At 30.3% G+C, this 14,410-nt stretch overlaps 2 protein-coding genes across 2 annotated transcripts in view; both read right to left on the bottom strand.

The window, feature by feature from the left end:
- The window catches only part of LOC114326749 (lambda-crystallin homolog), a 593,088-nt gene that overhangs the window by 93,127 nt on the left and 485,551 nt on the right, over positions 1-14,410 (bottom strand). The gene's annotated exons all lie outside the window — the stretch shown is intronic.
- Positions 1-14,410, bottom strand: part of LOC114326751 (acidic leucine-rich nuclear phosphoprotein 32 family member A) — a 29,550-nt gene that overhangs the window by 14,778 nt on the left and 362 nt on the right. The gene's annotated exons all lie outside the window — the stretch shown is intronic.

Below are 14,410 nucleotides of genomic sequence, written 5' to 3'. Positions count from 1 at the left end.
AGATAGGAACTTGAACTATAATTTGTGCAGTTAATGACCTCGTGGAAGGTGGTCACAGAACGGGTGGTTCTTGAAGGTACATGTAGACCAATTTTATTTAAAAGTGGGATACAGAATTTATGACCATGAATTAAGTTATATAAGAAGCAAAGATCTTTATGTTGACGACGACTCTGTAATGAGTCAAGTCGAATAATTTGCAGTAAAGACTCATAACTTTGACCAGTGAGATGCATCTTATAAGCATAATAACGTAAGAATTTACGCTGAACTTGTTCGATTTTATTAATATGACAGTTATATTGAGGTGACCAAACACATGATGCATAATCTAAATGTGGTCTAACCAAAGAACAATAAAGAAATTTTAAAGAACGACCAGTCGTAAAGTCATAGCTGCATCTTTTAACAAAGCCAAGCATCTTTAATGACTTAGAAACCATGCTATTAATGTGTAGGTTGAAATTTAAGTTAGTATCAAGAATAACACCCAGATCTATAACTGAGTCAACTAATTGTAACCTAGTGTCCCGTATAAAGTAAGAATTATTCTCAAAGTGTCTTAGTCGAGTAAAAGTTATAGCATGGCATTTGTTTGCATTTAAGTCCATACCATTAAGTGAGCACCATTCCACAAGACCATTAAGATCTGATTGCAAATTGTAGTGATCCAAATCAGAGGTAATTATGTGAAATAATTTAAGGTCATCAGCAAATAGAAGAAATTGAGCAAAATTGAAGCTTTTATTTATGTCATTTATAAATAAATTAAAAAGGATAGGTCCTAAGTGGGAGCCTTGAGGTACACCCGATGTAACTATAATTTCATTAGAGAAATAATTCTTAATACGAACTATCTGCCTTCTATCTAATAGATAATTTCGAATCCAACTAAGCAGAGGATCAGAGAAACCCAACTGTTCGATCTTATGTAACAATAACGTATGGTTGACTCTATCGAATGCCTTGGAAAAATCTGTATAAATCGCATCTACCTGTTGTTTACTTTCCAATGCTTCATTTAAGAAGGAGGTATAATTTAACAAGTTCATTTCAGTTGATCTCCCCATAACAAAACCATACTGTTGTTCAATGATTACATTTTGTATAGTAGGCTTAATTTTGTCACATATTAAACTCTCGAATAGTTTAGGTATAGTATTAAGGATACTAATAGGTCTGTAGCTCTGTACCCCGCTTCTATCTCCATTCTTGAATATCGGTGATATAAAACTAACTTTCCAAACGGGAGGGAATTCACTCGTTCGTAATGATTTTTGAAAAATAAAGAATAAGGGACGAGCAAGATTAAAACTACAGTATTTCAGTAACTTGGGTGGGATTCCATCAGGCCCTGGACCCTTATGTATGTTTAGCTGGGATAATTTGGTATATACCTCTGAAATAGATAAGTCACAACCAGTAATGTTGAAACTAGTGTTAGCCCTTGCACTATTTGGAATAGGACATTCGTCCTCACTATATACTGCAGCAAAGTACTGAGCAAACATCTTGGCTATGGTAGGACCATCGGAACTGGTTTGGCCATTATGGTTTAAAGTGTTCGGAATGCTATTATTGTTCCTTTTAGAATTTACGAACCTCCAGAAGCTTTTAATGTTACTAGGAAGTGTATGTTCAACATTTGCTACAAACTGATTGTATGCTTGACCTGATAAGGACTTGCATATCGACCTCAATCTAGAAAATTCATTATAGTCTTGAGGTAACCTGGTCACTTTAAATTTCTTATGAGCTTTCTTTTTAGCAATGATGCAGTTTCTTAACTCTCGGGTATACCATTTAGGAAAATTGCCGGTATAAAACTTTTTCATTGGTACATAAACATCGATAGCGCCATATAAGACATCATAAAGTATATTGACCATATCATCTAAACTTTTGTCTCTGAAAATTTCATCCCAGTATATTGTGTCTAAGTAATCAGAAATACCTTGAAAATTTGCTGATTTAAAGTCGTAGAAAAAGCCTTCAGCTTTCATTTCATCAGTTAAAACATCTCCGCGGTTTAAATTAAAGCATAAAGGAGGGTGGAAACTATCGGGGTCAACTAATCCCTCATCAGCTTCTGCGACAATGCAATTTTCATCATGAACCAAAACTAGATCAAGTAATGAGTTTACATTATTATAGATGTTATTGCGTTGGAAAAGATTTTGTTAGGAACATATATGATTCATAATATTTATAGCATCTTCTTCGATTAAAGGAATGTCTGGAGCAGAAATTGCCGTAGAACAAAAATTATCATGAGACCAAGTACAGTGTAGGTTGAAGTCCCCTGCAATACAGAAATGAGAGGTGGGAAATGTATTTGAAAGATTATCGATGCTGTTATTGAAAGAGATATATTTTTCTAAAGCAGACTTAGGAGGAAAATAAAGCGCTCCCACAATAAGCGGACAATTAGTACTGCCAACAGCCACATATATTTGTTCTATACCTGGAAAAGATTCCAGCAGTCTACTAGGGATAGATGAGCGCACTGCAATTAGAACTCCCCCCCCCTCTGCTCGCAGTACTAGTGAGGTGAGAACGGTCCTTTCTATATATTACATAATCAGTAAGATCAAGTTCTGAGTCAAATATTTGGTCATTTAACCAAGTTTCAGTAAATATAATTATATCATAACAAACTCCCTGCGAATTGTTTCTAATAACACGAAGTTTAGTGTGCAATCCACGACAATTTTGATAAAAGATAGAAAAAGGAGACTTATGAAGATGGTTAAAACTTAGTTTTTTGTAACAATTTGAGGTACACCACGAATATACTTAATTATTAAATTTTGTTCGCCCTTGGAAGTCCGGTCTTGTAGTTGCGTCTTCATATTTTTCTCATAAGCTTACCTATGTGAAGTTAGCAATAGATTTCAGCAATAGATTTTATATCTTCAAAATTATATTTGTACGTTTGTAAGTCTCATTTATATAAAATTCAAACATGTTTTCCGACCTTTCCATTCAAATTAAACAAAAAACTATAATTATCGTTTATTAACAAAAAATTAAAAAACTTTACAACTTTACATATATGACGCTAACAATCAAAGTACATCAACTGGAATGTAACTTTTTTTTGTTTACAATCAAAGATCAATATCTTACTAAGCAAATATCAAAAAATCAGGATGGATGCCCCCCACCGTTATTTTTTTATTTACACTTACATTTTGCGATTTTCGAAGTATCAATGGATATGAAGACGTCTGCATATATGACGCTAAAAATCAAAGTACATCAACTGGAATGTAACTTTTTTTTGTTTAAAATCAAAGACCAATATATTACTAAGCAAATATCAAAAAATCAGGATGGATGCCCCCCACCGTTGTTTTTTTATTTACACTTACATTTTGCGATTTTCGAAGTATCAATGGATATGAAGACGTCTGCATATATGACGCTAAAAATCAAAGTACATCAACTGGAATGTAACTTTTTTTGTTTACAATCAAAGATCAATATCTTACTAAGCAAATATCAAAAAATCAGGATGGATGCCCCCCACCGTTGTTTTTTTATTTACACTTACATTTTGCGATTTTCGAAGTATCAATGGATATGAAGACGTCTGCATATATGACGCTAAAAATCAAAGTACATCAACTGGAATGTAACTTTTTTTGTTTACAATCAAAGATCAATATCTTACTAAGCAAATATCAAAAAATCAGGATGGATGCCCCCCACCGTTATTTTTTTATTTACACTTACATTTTGCGATTTTCGAAGTATCAATGGATATGAAGACGTCTGCTTATATGACGCTAAAAATCAAAGTACATCAACTGGAATGTAACTTTTTTTTGTTTAAAATCAAAGACCAATATATTACTTAGCAAATATCAAAAAATCAGGATGGATGCTCCCCACCGTTATTTTTTTATTTACGCTTACATTTTGCGATTTTCGAAGTATCAATGGATATGAAGACGTCTGCATATATGACGCTAAAAATCAAAGTACATCAACTGGAATGTAACTTTTTTTTGTTTAAAATCAAAGACCAATATATTGCTAAGCAAATATCAAGAAATCAGGATGGATGCCCCCCACCGTTATTTTTTTATTTACACTTACATTTTGCGATTTTCGAAGTATCAATGGATATGAAGACGTCTGCATATATGACGCTAAAAATCAAAGTACATCAACTGGAATGTACCTTTTTTTTGTTTACAATCAAAGATCAATATCTTGCTAAGGAAATATCAAAAAATCAGGATGGATGCCCCCCACCGTTATTTTTTTATTTACACTTACATTTTGCGATTTTCGAAGTATCAATGGATATGAAGACGTCTGCATATATGACGCTAAAAATCAAAGTACATCAACTGGAATGTAACTTTTTTTTGTTTAAAATCAAAGACCAATATATTACTTAGCAAATATCAAAAAATCAGGATGGCTGCTCCCCACCGTTATTTTTTTATTTACGCTTACATTTTGCGATTTTCGAAGTATCAATGGATATGAAGACGTCTGCATATATGACGCTAAAAATCAAAGTACATCAACTGGAATGTAACTTCTTTTTGTTTATAATCAAAGACCAATATATTACTAAGCAAATATCAAAAAATCAGGATGGATGCCCCCCACCGTTATTTTTTTATTTACACTTACATTTTGCGATTTTCGAAGTATCAATGGATATGAAGACGTCTGCATATATGACGCTAAAAATCAAAGTACATCAACTGGAATGTAACTTTTTTTTGTTTACAATCAAAGATCAATATCTTACTAAGCATATATCAAAAAATCAGGATGGATGCCCCCCACCGTTATTTTTTTATTTACACTTACATTTTGCGATTTTCGAAGTATCAATGGATATGAAGACGTCTGCATATATGACGCTAAAAATCAAAGTACATCAACTGGAATATAACTTTTTTTTGTTTAAAATCAAAGATCAATATATTACTCAGCAAATATCAAAAAATCAGGATGGATGACCCCACCGTTATTTTTTTATTTACGCTTACATTTTGCGATTTTCGAAGTATCAATGGATATGAAGACGTCTGCATATATGACGCTAAAAATCAAAGTACATCAACTGGAATGTAACTTTTTTTTGTTTACAATCAAAGGCCAATATCTTACTAAGCAAATATCAAAAAATCAGGATGGATGCCCCCCACCGTTATTTTTTTATTTACACTTACATTTTGCGATTTTCGAAGTATCAATGGATATGAAGACGTCTACATATATGACGCTAAAAATCAAAGTACATCAACTGGAATGTAACTTTTTTTTGTTTAAAATCAAAGATCAATATATTACTAAGCAAATATCAAAAAATCAGGATGGATGCCCCCCACCGTTATTTTTTTATTTACACTTACATTTTGCGATTTTCGAAGTATCAATGGATATGAAGACGTCTGCATATATGACGCTAAAAATCAAAGTACATCAACTGGAATGTAACTTTTTTTTCTTTAAAATCAAAGACCAATATATTACTCAGCAAATATCAAAAAATCAGGACGGATGCCCCCCACCGTTATTTTTTTATTTAAACTTACATTTTGCGATTAACGAAATTGTCAGAACAAGTTATTTAATTAAAAAAAGTTATGTATTATTTTTCATTTCATTTAACCAGTTGATATTTCCCCAAACAGGTAATACTTTCGGGTACTTACCTAGAAATCTTTATTAAAATTTTAATCCGAAACCCGCGTAAGTTCGTGGAACAGACAATATCATTCCTGTCCAGATGTGTTTCATCCTTTAAAATATTGCCGAACAATTATATAACTATATTTTGAAGTTAGCCGCGTTTTATTGCTTACCCCCAATAAAAGCACGAAAAATTCTAAATACATGTATTTCACAATGATTGTGTAAAAATATGCAAATGTTACTAAGAACCCGAAAATTTTATTATTTGAAAATAATAAGACATTCAATAATTTTGAAAATGTTGGTCATTATATTTTGCTACGTCGCCACAGTAAGACGGTACTAAAATAAGTTTTATTTTACTTTTAATTTCAATAATTATTAAATGTGTATATTATTCAAAAAGGACTAATTAGAGAGAGAATTAGAGTCTAGTGATTAGTTTAAACTTAAAGTTTGTGGAAACAGAAACTTTTACCAACCATTAGGTTCCAGAGTACCTATTCTAAAAATTATTTCAGCATTGCCAAAGGTAAGAAATATAAATATAGTTTTTAAAGGACATTCTTTGTGTGGTATTATCGTTTTTTGACATTTTTTCCAACAAAAATGTCAAGAAAATATATAAATAATTATGTTTTGACACCGTGTTGAAAAATTTTTAAATTAATAAAAGGATTTTTTTATAGAATATTAATATGAACAAAGAAAAAATCGAAAAATTGGCAAATTTTTTTTTAAACGTCAAATTGACCGAGCAGCAAATACGAAGATTAAAAACTTCAAACCCAATTTTCAGCCAAGCTTCAATAGCTTTATTTGGAGTCGATTCTAAATTTAAAAGATTGTGTATATATAGGGCAATTAGCAGAAATACTTGTAATTTATTTTCTTTTTTTAATAGCAATAATTCGCAATTTAATTTTAAATCAAAAGCTGAAAATAAAAGTACATTACAATTGCCAGCAGATGATTGCGATTTCGAAGATCAGTTAATTTTCAATAATATTCAGGATGTTAGTATATCGACTGACAATTTAGACATCTCATTGTTGGAAAACGCAGATGTTTCTGATAATTCTGAAATTGACCAAACTTTTAATGTAACAAATGATAATATTAATATTGACAGAAATATTGTAAATTTGTATAAATCTGCTGATATTGATAATAATATTTTACCAAATAGTTCCAAAAATATATACCCAACAATTGTTGATATGAGCAAATATTGTGTATTAGAGGGTAAATTTGAAATAAGTAAAGAACAAAATATTTTTAATAACGCTATGGGTAAATTTAATAAAGATTACCATTTTGTAATCAAACAAAAATTTCAAATTGTTAATAACACATGTATTTTTAATATTCGTTCTTGCAATTATTTGAAAAAAAATAAAACAATAATAATTTATGGCTACTGTGCTCACAATACGTGCAAACACTTTAAGTTCATTTGTAATAGAGGCAAGGGGATCAGTGTCAAAGTGTTCAGTACCGATATTAATTTTTCACATGGTTCAAAATTAACCAGTCATGTACGTGGTACTGAAAGATTATTGTTAGGTAATAGATTGGAAAAGGCATCCACAACAGAAATTCGTGCAGAAGATTTACATTCTTGTGTTAGATTAGTACAAAAAACAAAAAATTTAAAAGATGTAAAATCGGAAGATGTATATCGCAAAATAAAATCGGAAAATAAATCAAGATTAGATAGATGTCAGGATGATGTCATTGATATGGTCTTGATGGGTGCTGTAAATTCTAATTACATTAAAACCGTCGCCTATCCATTAAAAGTATTTATTTTTAGTAGGGAACAAATTAATTTTATTAAATTTTATCTAGACGAAAACGATAACTTACCTTCTCTTTTCATTGATGCGACTGGTTCGGTAGTGCGTAAACCTTATACTTCATGTAAAAGGGTTTTATATTACTGTGGGGTTATTCAGTGCAAAAACAACAGAATCCTTCCTGTTCTAGAAATGATATCTTCTGAGCATGATACATGTACAATTGCTTGTTGGCTTTTAAATTTTAAATTTTTTTCATTAAAACAAGGATTAAAATGGCCATTGTTTCGTAGTATAACAAGCGATTTTAGTATGGCGACATTAAATGCTGTATCTATTAGTTGGAATTGTCTATCATTACAGGACTATTGTAACAGTTTTTATAATTTGAAAGAAGATTTGAAAGTAAACTTTTCAAAAAAATTTTGTATAATTAAACTTTGTTGTGCACATATGATAAAGTTATTTTCAAACTTAGTTAACAAATGTTACACTTGCAAAACAACAAAAACTGTTTTAAAAGAAATTTTAGCATCATTTTTCAATTTATATAATGAACAGCAAATTTTTTCAGGCATAAGAGATATATTTATTTTAACATTATATAAATATGAAAACGAAATCGTTATTAATAGTAAAAATAATTTATTTATATCTTTTATCGATCCTAACGTTAAAAACCTAATTGCAGATGAAAATAATGTCAATTTTAATCCAGAAATAAACTTTACATTTCAAAATATTTATGAAAATAGTAAGTACTACCAACATTTTTTAATTTATTTTGATAAAATCAAAAATTCATCTCGAGCTGTTCCACCTTCCTCAAATTCTTTAAACCCATATTTTAGTGAACGATTTGCAACTTTCTTTTTAAAACACTATATACCTTATTTACCTCTGTGGACATCACAAATAGATTCGACTAGAAGCAGTAACGCTTTAGTAGAAAGTTATTTTAATATATTGAAAAACAACATTTTAAGTAAGGAATCGTTTTTAAAATGTTCCCGGTTTGTTAGGAAGGTAAGAAAACATGTGCTGTTTCTCCATGCAGAACTAAAGTATAATATTCCACGGAAAAAATGTGCAACACGAAAAAATAAAATTAAAATTCCAGAAGAACGTTGGTGCAAAAGGCAAAAAAGTAAAACTACTTATTTCAAACAAAAAACAATTAAGAAAATTATTCAAAAATATGACATTCCAAATTATGAAAAGCCTTCGGTAAAAACAAATGTTTTATATTATAAAGAAAATGTGCATGATATTCATTTCCCTGAAATAGGAAGAGATTATGTCGTTTTTAAACATGAAAACCAAAAATTATATCGTTCCAGTTTTCTTACGTTGTTATCACATTCCAATACCACAGAAATGTGGCTAGATAACGAAGTCATCGATTATTTTTTGTGCTTAATATGTAAAAACACAGATATTAAACCAATTTTCTGTAACCAAGTTAACTTATTTTTAAACAATCAAAAAATTATATTTTCTATTGAAAACATAGAAGAATTTTTATTTCCAATATATTCTCCTGGTCATTGGTCACTTGTTTACATTAATTTAAAACAGAAATCATTTCAGTTATTTGATCCTCAGTTTAGTAGCAGTCGTAAAGCAAAATTTTACTATAATAAATTTAATTTCATATTTAAAAATTTAAATATTATTTACAACAATTATCCAACACAAAAAGATGGATATAATTGTGGGGTATATGTTTTATATTTTGCAGAAACCACAGTTAAAAAAATTCAATTAGATTTTAATTTTGAGCCAGCTATTTACAGACATTATATATTAACGATAATGTTAAATTCTTCAGAAAATCTCAAAAACAACTGTCTGTATTGCGCACTTCCCAACGGAGAAATGCGATGTATCAATTGCAAAAGACTTGATCATAAGGTTTGCGCTATTAACATTTCAGACATTTATAAATGTGGCTTTTGTTTTTAGCGTCATATATGCAGACGTCTTCATATCCATTGATACTTCGAAAATCGCAAAATGTAAGTGTAAATAAAAAAATAACGGTGGGGGGCATCCATCCTGATTTTTTGATATTTGCTTAGTAATATATTGGTCTTTGATTTTAAACAAAAAAAAGTTACATTCCAGTTGATGTACTTTGATTTTTAGCGTCATATATGCAGATGTCTTCATATCCATTGATACTTCGAAAATCGCAAAATGTAAGTGTAAATAAAAAAATAACGGTGGGGGGCATCCATCCTGATTTTTTGATATTTGCTTAGTAAGATATTGATCTTTGATTGTAAACAAAAAAAAGGTACATTCCAGTTGATGTACTTTGATTTTTAGCGTCATATATGCAGACGTCTTCATATCCATTGATACTTCGAAAATCGCAAAATGTAAATGTAAATAAAAAAACAACGGTGGGGGGCATCCATCCTGATTTTTTGATATTTGCTTAGTAAGATATTGATCTTTGATTGTAAACAAAAAAAAGTTACATTCCAGTTGATGTACTTTGATTTTTAGCGTCATATATGCAGACGTCTTCATATCCATTGATACTTCGAAAATCGCAAAATGTAAGTGTAAATAAAAAAATAACGGTGGGGGGCATCCATCCTGATTTTTTGATATTTGCTTAGTAAGATATTGATCTTTGATTGTAAACAAAAAAAAGGTACATTCCAGTTGATGTACTTTGATTTTTAGCGTCATATATGCAGACGTCTTCATATCCATTGATACTTCGAAAATCGCAAAATGTAAGTGTAAATAAAAAAATAACGGTGGGGGGCATCCATCCTGATTTTTTGATATTTGCTTAGTAAGATATTGATCTTTGATTGTAAACAAAAAAAAGGTACATTCCAGTTGATGTACTTTGATTTTTAGCGTCATATATGCAGACGTCTTCATATCCATTGATACTTCGAAAATCGCAAAATGTAAGTGTAAATAAAAAAATAACGGTGGGGGGCATCCATCCTGATTGCTTGATATTTGCTTAGTAATATATTGGTCTTTGATTTTAAACAAAAAAAGTTACATTCCAGTTGATGTACTTTGATTTTTAGCGTCATATATGCAGACGTCTTCATATCCATTGATACTTCGAAAATCGCAAAATGTAAGCGTAAATAAAAAAATAACGGTGGGGAGCATCCATCCTGATTTTTTGATATTTGCTAAGTAATATATTGGTCTTTGATTTTAAACAAAAAAAAGTTACATTCCAGTTGATGTACTTTGATTTTTAGCGTCATATATGCAGACGTCTTCATATCCATTGATACTTCGAAAATCGCAAAATGTAAGTGTAAATAAAAAAACAACGGTGGGGGGCATCCATCCTGATTTTTTGATATTTGCTTAGTAATATATTGGTCTTTGATTTTAAACAAAAAAAAGTTACATTCCAGTTGATGTACTTTGATTTTTAGCGTCATATATGCAGACGTCTTCATATCCATTGATACTTCGAAAATCGCAAAATGTAAGCGTAAATAAAAAAATAACGGTGGGGAGCATCCATCCTGATTTTTTGATATTTGCTAAGTAATATATTGGTCTTTGATTTTAAACAAAAAAAAGTTACATTCCAGTTGATGTACTTTGATTTTTAGCGTCATATATGCAGACGTCTTCATATCCATTGATACTTCGAAAATCGCAAAATGTAAGTGTAAATAAAAAAATAACGGTGGGGGGCATCCATCCTGATTTTTTGATATTTGCTTAGTAATATATTGGTCTTTGATTTTAAACAAAAAAAAGTTACATTCCAGTTGATGTACTTTGATTTTTAGCGTCATATATGCAGACGTCTTCATATCCATTGATACTTCGAAAATCGCAAAATGTAAGTGTAAATAAAAAAACAACGGTGGGGGGCATCCATCCTGATTTTTTGATATTTGCTTAGTAATATATTGGTCTTTGATTTTAAACAAAAAAAAGTTACATTCCAGTTGATGTACTTTGATTTTTAGCGTCATATATGCAGACGTCTTCATATCCATTGATACTTCGAAAATCGCAAAATGTAAGTGTAAATAAAAAAATAACGGTGGGGGGCATCCATCCTGATTTTTTGATATTTGCTTAGTAAGATATTGATCTTTGATTGTAAACAAAAAAAAGTTACATTCCAGTTGATGTACTTTGATTGTTAGCGTCATATATGTAAAGTTGTAGTTTTTTAATTTTTTGTTAATAAACGATAATTATAGTTTTTTGTTTAATTTGAATGGAAAGGTCGGAAAACATGTTTGAATTTTATATAAATGAGACTTACAAACGTACAAATATAATTTTGAAGATATAAAATCTATTGCTGAAATCTATTGCTAACTTCACATAGGTCATAAGCTTGCTGTTTTGGAGTTAGATCAGGAGTTATGAATACATGCGAACCTTTTGATATGATATGCAATTGATATGATATGCAATTGATATGATAACATATTGATATGATATGCAATTATTATATAAAGGTAAATTTAATTAATTGTATTTTGCTTGCAGTACTGCATTTTAATAACTGATTTTATTTACTACATACAATTGTTTACGTTTGCTAAACATAACCTGCATCTTATTTTTTCTTCTTATTATTTTTTTGGACTATGGTCTTGACAATTATCCAGCAACCAGGACTAATATAATTGGCCAATATAATTAAAAGTGCGAATAAAAGTACAGAGCGTAGAAATAGAGGTCGCTTTGCCGAACTTGCACTGTCCCAATAGTCACATTTTAATAAAGTTAATAATAATAAAAGAGAAAAACGTTGTGTCTTTTTAAAGCAAATGGCTTTGTCGTTGATAAAACCTCATCTTTTTTGAAAAATTTTGTAAAGAAAGGCAAAAGTTGGATATGTGAGAGAAAATCTCACGCGCGACCACTCGCGTAACAACCTACCTAGCGACCAATGCCGGGTTAAGAAAGACAAAAAAATACACTTTCTTCAAATAAACTTTTTTATCCCGTGCCTAGATTTTGTTACATTGGAACTACTAAAAATCGATTTTTTTATAACAAGAAATCGAACGTCACTGACTTGGCAGCATTTCGTGCCTATGTGTATAAAAATTATTGTTTTTGATAGTATAAACTTTTGCAATCTTGGACCGCGTTTGTTGCTACCTGTTAATCGCTACTGTGTGCTCTTAACATAGAAAGTTGACAAATAATAGATCAGCTGTATTAAATCCAGCTGATCTAATTTTGACGTTTATAGTTGTCATTTTGTTAAAGTTTTAAAGTATTGTACTATTCTTGGTGTTTGAATAAAGTCATTTTAAAACAGAGTAATAATACTATTAACTAATGTATTTTTTGTATCGAAAAACAATTATTTTGAATAGTTTCTTGACAGTAACATGACAGGGATGAAAGTGCATATTGATTTTATTTGTAATAAGGTTCTTAGGCAGCTGGGGTTTATTAAGAGGCATACAAGGGATTTTAATAACATTTCTTCGCTGAGAATTTTACTGTTCTCTGGTCCGATCTCAACTTGAAAATTCAACTATAATCTGGCCTCCCTTTGTCCAATCCTCTGTTCAAAAGTTGGAGAGAGTGCAAAGACGGTTCTTTATACACTGTGCCTTTAAATTACACAGACCTTATTCATATTCTGAAATGATGAGATACTTAGAACTTGATCCTCTGTCTACTAGATGAGTTAATTTCGATCTCATCTTCATTTTTAAATTGGTTAACGGAATTATACATTCCCCTGTGCTTCAATTGGTTTGTTTCCACATTCCTTCCCATGTCCTTCGTGAGAATACACTATTTCATATTCCTTTTCATTGAATTATTCTGTGAATATAGGTCTGGTCAGACTTCTTGCTCATGCTAATCGGTTGCCTCATGAGACAGATTTTTTTAACTTGCCCGTAAGTGCCTTTAAACAATCTCTGAAGCCTTAAATTTAATTGTAATTCTATATACATATTTATTTTATGATTTTGTATTTTATTTAGTATTTGTAATTTTTATAAATGTTGCTTAATTGTATATTTTTTGTCAATGGGCTTGCCCTGTTTATTAAAAATAAATAAATAAATAAATATAAGTAACAAATGGGATTCAGTGTTAGGAATACTTTACTTAGTAAATCCATAATTAAAAATGGTTCCCATCCCTAACAATAGCACAAAAATGAACAATGCTACTTTTACAACCAAAAGAAGAATAATTAAGGTATAAAAGTAGAAAAAAGTCACAAAGATACTGAAACACTTTTTGATGCTACCTAATAATTGCCCTAAGGGTCTAACTAAACCAAATTTAGCCATGTGAAGAAGGTAATACATTTTTTGTAAATGATAATTTTATTCAAGCCAAAGTAGTTATACATGTACTCATTTGATTAAATTGTACATGTAGGTATGGGATTAGTTCAAAAAATGAATAATTAAAATATTAACAAAATCTCCAACAGAATGAATCTTGTAAGAACATGCTTTAACTTGTGTGAATTATTTCATTTAAATTAGTTTAAATGGTCGAGAAAGCTTGTGGATCAAACAAAAATGTCAACAGCATCCTCATTTACTTTTCAGAAAGAAACGCATGTTGGGATTTATTGATATGAATACACACTAACCCATGGTGGTCATGGTCACTTTTATATCCTTGAAATATGGCATTTACACTCCATATTTTCGATAACTTTTTATTAGATAACATCAGAAGTGTTATTTTCTCAATGGAAGCATATTTCTCACGTTTTAATTGTGAAAAACCATCAAATGAGAGCATCAAAAATTATAACACACATTTTCGACATGGTGGCAAAACTTACAATATTTTCACATTTTTCTGCGAAAGCGATAGCTACGCACCATATTTTTGTCTAAAACTTTAATTTCTAATAAAGATTTATATCGTAGATTCATAGTACGTTCTAAATTTTCCCAAAACGCCTGCCGGCATCGATGTAAATC

This window comes from Diabrotica virgifera, chromosome 2 (assembly GCF_917563875.1).
Source record: "Diabrotica virgifera virgifera chromosome 2, PGI_DIABVI_V3a".
NCBI classification, from domain to species: domain Eukaryota; kingdom Metazoa; phylum Arthropoda; class Insecta; order Coleoptera; family Chrysomelidae; genus Diabrotica; species Diabrotica virgifera.
This window is presented reverse-complemented; position numbering and strand designations above follow the sequence as displayed.